This window comes from Triticum urartu, chromosome 7A (assembly GCF_056163025.1).
Source record: "Triticum urartu cultivar PI428250 chromosome 7A, HENAU_Tu73, whole genome shotgun sequence".
Taxonomy (NCBI): domain Eukaryota; kingdom Viridiplantae; phylum Streptophyta; class Magnoliopsida; order Poales; family Poaceae; genus Triticum; species Triticum urartu.
In genome coordinates this window covers 696612979-696618978 of record NC_141879.1, presented here as the reverse complement: position 1 = coordinate 696618978, position 6000 = coordinate 696612979, and positions in this window count along the sequence as shown.

Sequence of the window (6000 nt, the reverse complement as noted above, 5' to 3'; positions counted from 1 at the left end):
TTGGTTGGATATAGACTCCAACGAAGTTACATTGCTTTGACTATTTTATACTTATGTTCTTTGCATCTAGTTGTATTACAATGGCATAAATATTGTCGTTGTGTGATGGCAAAACACCTCAGATTTATAGATTGTGAAAATATGGATGTGCTACTTTATGAAGGTTATATAAGGGTATATGTGTTATATATGATGGTAGGAAACATGGTTACGGAAGCACATGTTTTTGAATGTATTATTGACCTATAAGTTTCTAAAAGGTATAAATAAGTTCAAGTGCCGTGTTGTTGCATATCTCTTCATTGCATACCCTACCAAAAGAAGAAATATGTCTTCCTTTTTGCCACGGAAGCATCTTCGCAAGAGGGATAATCTTTACACATCCCATGTACTGAATAAGAAAGGGATAAAGAGTTGGCTTACAATCGCCACTTCACACAATACATAAATATAGCATTACATCATCCAGAATACAATCAAGGTCCGACTACGGAACCAAAATAAAGACAACCCCAAATGCATAGGTCCCCGATCGCCCCAACTGGGCTCCACTACTGATCGTCCGGAAAGTAAACAACACAACGAACACGATCTTCATCGAGCTCCCACTTGAGCTCAGTTGCGTCATCTGCACGGACATCGTCGGCACCTGCATCTGGTTTTGGAAGTAATCTGTGAGTCACGGGGACTCAGCAATCTCACACCCGGGAGATCAAAACTATTTAAGCTTATGGGTAGGAAAAGGGGTAGTGAGGTGGAGCTGCAGCAAGCACTAGCATATATGGTGGCTAACTTACGCAAATAAGAGCGAGAAGAGAAGCAAAGCACGGCCGTGAACTAGAAGTGATCAAGAAGTGATCCTGAAACTACTTACGTTCAAGCATAACACGAGACTGTGTTCTCTTCCCGGACTTCGCCGAAAAGAGACCATCACGGCTACACACGCTGTTGATTCGTTTTAATTAAGAGAAGTGTCAATTTCTCTACAACCGGACATTAAAAAATTCCTATCTGCCCATAACCACAGGAAAGTTCAAAACCCTGAGGGGTGTCCCAACTTAGCCCATCACAAGCTCTCACGGTCAACGAAGGATATTCCTTCTCCCAGGAAGACACGATCAGACTCGGAATCCCGGTTACAAGACATTTCGACGATGGTAAAACAAGACCACAACACTCCGGTTAAAACAAGATAGATAAGGCTAGGTGAGGCACTGGACCAACAATTAGAGAAGCACTGGCCCGGGGGGGGGGGGTGGGTTAAAATAAAGATGACCCTCGGGCTCCGGAAACCCAAGGGAAAAAAGGCTAGGTGAGGCAAATGTAAAACCAAGGTTGGGCCTTGCTGGAGGAGTTTTATTCAAAGAGAACTGTCAAGGGGTTCCCATAACACCCAACCGCGTAACGAACGTAAAATCAAGGAACATAACACCGGTATGACGGAAACTAGGGCGGCAAGAGTGGAACAAAACACCAGGCATAAGGCCGAGCCTTCCACCCTTTACCAAGTATATAGATGCATTAATTAAATAAGAGATATTGTGATATTCCAACAATAACCATGTTCCAACATGGAACAAACTCCAGCTTCACCTGCAACTAACAACGCTAGAAGAGGGGCTGAGCAAAGCGGTAACATAGCCAAACAACGGTTTGCTAGGAAACACTAGTAGAAAACAGGGCTATGGTCCAGGCCGGCTCAGCCCATTAGTCCCGGTTCAGTCTAGAACCGGGACTAATGTGAGCATTGGTCCCGGTTCGTGCGGCTAAGGCATTAGTCCCGGTTCATTTAGACCTTTTGGTCCCGGTTGGTGGGATGAACCGGGACCAATGGGCCTCGCTCCTGGCCCACAACCATTGGTCCCGGTTCGTGCCACCAACCGGGACTAAAGATTAGACCTTTAGTCCCGGTTTGAGGCACGAACCGGGACTAATGGGGATGAGACCTTTAGTCCCGGTTCGTGCCACGAACCGGTACTAAAGGTCCCATTTTCAAACTATAACCCCCCCCGGTGGATCGCCTTTTCAGTTTTAAAAAAAATAAAAGAAAATGATGGAAATGTCAAAAAAATAAAAGAAAATAAGTTTCCATGTGATATGTGGTCTAGTTGTTGGGAAAATTTGCAAATGTGAATTTTGACTTTATTTGCAAAATCTCTCTGGAATTTGTAAAATGGGCATAACTTTTGCATACGAACTCGGATTAAAAAGTTTTTTATATGAAAAATCATCTACTCGAAAAGTTACATCCGATGGAGACCGCCTACGGCCTGTTTGCAAATTTCTAGAATCCTCAAATTCCAAAAGGAAAAAAAGTTATGCTCAAATTTCAGTTTTTTTAAATTTTCAGTAAATCTGGTCAAACTATGGTCAAACTACTTATTCAAGAAGTATTAGTGTTACTAAATAATTATTCAAGAATATTAGTGTTCTTAAATAATTGTTTCACCTTTTTTGAATTTTGGTCAAATCTGGTCAAACTGTGGTCAAACTATGGTCAAACTACTTATTCAAGAAATATTAGTGTTACTAAAAAATTATTGTTTTTTAGAACAATAGTTTTAAACTCAAACAGTGAAATATGTGACTTCATGCTCAAGCTAAATTCCTGAGGGTTAATAGGATTGACATCTTACTATTGTCAGGAAAACAACAAGTGCAGACTTGGAAACGAGGGAGAATAGAACCCGGAAGTTAAGCGTGCTCAGGCTGGAGTAGTGAGAGGATGGGTGACCGTTCGGGAAGTGAGATGATTTGGAATGATGAGGGGTGATTAGAGATTAAATTGAGCAGTGATGAGGGGTGATTAGAGATTAGAGGTTAAAATAATTCAGAAATTTGAAAATAAAAAAATTTCAAAAAAAAATTCAAAAAAATTCAAAAAAAATCAGAAAATTTCCTTTAGTACCGGTTGGTGTTACCAACCGGGACTAAAGGTGGACCGGCCACGTGGAGGGCCTTTAGTCCCGGTTCTGGATTGAACCAGGACTAAAGGGTTAGGGCATTAGTACCGACACTTTAGTCCCGGTTCCAGAACCGGGACTAAAGGCCCTTACGAACCGGGACTAAAGGCCCTTTTTCTACCAGTGAAAGGTGGGTTAGAGGCTTGACATGGCAATATGGGAGGCATGATATAGCAAGTGGTAGGTATCGCGGCATAGCAAAAGAGCGAGCAACTAGCAAGGAAAGATAGAAGTGATTTCAAGGGTATGGTCATCTTGCATGAGATCCCGCAAGGAAGAAGAACGAGTCCATGAAGAAGACAAACGGACATAGTCGAACGGATCCTCACAAACGCGACGTTATCGGAACTAACCCGAAGAAGCACACCGGAAAGAAGCAAACAACATAGTAAAAAACCACCACATAGACATGGCATGATGCACAAACAATTATGATGCATGTCCGGTTTAATGAAGCATGGCATGGCAAAGTGCACAAACAACACTACAAGTTAAGTGGAGCTCAATATGCAACGAGTTGCATATTGACGGAACACCACATACCTTATTTAGTTCTCTCTCGTTTATGTACTCAACAATATTAAATGTTGTTTAGCATGGCAAGGGGTGAAGCAAAGTTAAACTAACTATCTAGTCAAGTTTAAATGAGGCCGGAACCAACAAACAACAATTCCGGTAAATCCCCATATGCATATTTTAGGTTTGGTACTGTTCTGTCCTAAACACAATTTTAGAGTTATTAAACATGCAAAACAAGTACACCATGTTAAACTAGGCATTTTTCTACCCCATTTACATATAAAGTTTATTAAAAACCAAGCCACGGTTATTTAGTTATGAAACAAATCATTTTAGCATGGCAATAGGCAAAGTAAAGCAAACAACAAGTTTAAACATTTTTAACATGCATGAAAGTTGCATATTATGAAACTAGGAAAAATTCTAAGCAAGTTACATCTATAAAACATTTTAATATGATGCACGGTTGATGAGTTTTTTATATGCATGAAGTGCAAGGGTTTTTCTGCAAATCTGTAAGTCCCTAGTAATTAGCAAATTCGCGGAACCAAAAAAAAAATCCACTGGGCTGAAAAGAGAGGAGGGGCTAGAGGGCTGCTCACCCATGGGCTCGGCCCAGTCGGTGGTGAGGTGAGGCCGGAAGGGCAAGTGGGCCGGCTGGATCTGGCCGTGACTTGCGATGAGGCCACGCACGGATCTGGCCCTAGTGGGCGATTGAGGCGCTCGTCCTCTGCTCGACAGGGAGCAGAGCAGCGGCGACTACAGGGATGCAGGGAGGTGGAGGTCGCCGGCGCTGGTGGACTCCGGTGAGGCGGGGCGGCGACCTGGAGGCGGGGATGAGGCTAGGATCGCAGGGCCTCGTCGGATCTGGGGGAGACAGCGCCGAACGGAGCAGGCCGCGGCGGGAACTGCTGGAAGACGAGGACGCAGGAGCGGCGGCATGGCACCTCACCGGGGACAAGGAGAAGCTCCGTCGGTGGTTTGGAACGCCAAAAATGGACTAATCCGGGGATGGGCCGCCGGGTCAGGGGACTTGCGACAGAGCTCGGTGCCTCGCCTTGCTGGAAGACGAACAGGACGGTAGCTTACTCCGGGCGGTGAGGAACAGAAGGCGGCAGCCATGGGAGGGACTTGCAGCGGGGCTCCGGCGACGAGGCGTTAGCAGGGGAGGCAGACGAACGCGCTGGCGTTGCGCCTCCTTCGTGCAGAGAACGAGCGGGCCAGGCAGGGGACCAGGTGCCCAATGGCTTGAAGGTGGCGCGGTAGCGGACATGGTACAAGGACCTTGGGGCTCCGGTAGCGCCGAGAACGGCGAAAACAGACGAATCCGGTCGTCGGCGCCGGATCCGGACCACGGCGGCACGGACGGAGCTCGGGGATGGTGCTGCAGCTTCGGTTGGTGGCGAGCTCCTGGTGAAGATAAGAGAGAGAGAGAGAGAGATGAGAGACCAGAGGGAGAGAGGGACAGAAAGAGAAGATGGGGGAGGTGCGGTGGTGCTCATCTTGTTAGCTGCTGGTGGCCGGCGTGAGGGAGACGAGGTGAGGACGAAGCACTCCGTTGGATGGTTTTAGTGACGGGAGGAGGGGGCGGTGGTGCGATTGGATGGATTGATCGATGGAATTGGCTGGTGTGTGAAAACGAGGAGGGGTTGGATCCCGAGAGAGAGTAGGTAGGTGGCGGCAGGAGGATGGAGGGGACAGCTCCCTAGAAATTAGGGTTCAGTCTGATTATATAGGTAGGGGACTGGGTAGGGACTAATCCGGTCCGTCCGATTATAATCGGGCGGTCATAAATAAATAGGTTAGATAGCCCGAATAATAAAATGGGGATGTTTTGTAGATGTTTGGGGATGTTCCGGATCCAACGGTGACGAAAGTCCGAGTCGGGTTCGGGACAACTATCGGACGCGCGCGCGAGGAGGGCCGTGGGCTGACGAGAGAGGTTAGGTTGGACCTGGCGGTAGGTAGTGGGCTGTGTAGAGGGTCTCGAGCTAAGAGCAGAGAAGAGAGGCAGGCCCGGCGACTGTTTCCAGAAACCGAAAACGTCGGACGATTTGACCGACTATATTGTCGCTATAGTTATCCGTTGGGGCGTCAAACAGACTCCGAATGCGATGAAACTTGGCAGGCGGCCTACTGGCAACAAAACAACACCGCACGCCAACTTTCAAACCATACCGAGAACATTTTCCGGCCACTTATAAAATAATATTTCTGACGTGCCGCGAGCGCGTACAAGTGTGTCTGGGCTCAGAACGGACAACCGACGGAACTGGGGGAACCCGGACGGATGCAAGTTTTGAAAACATGCAGATGCAATGCGGATGATGACATGGCAAGATGCAACACGCAAGCAAAAGACAAGACAACAATAGCGAATAACTGGGAGACACCTGGCGCATCGGTCTCGGGGCGTCACAGATGTTTTATGTCCGTGTCGAAAATGCAAAGGAAGAGTCAGGCTTGACCCCTTTCAGGGTGGTAAATTCAAGGCGCATGTGCTCATGCATGGCCATAC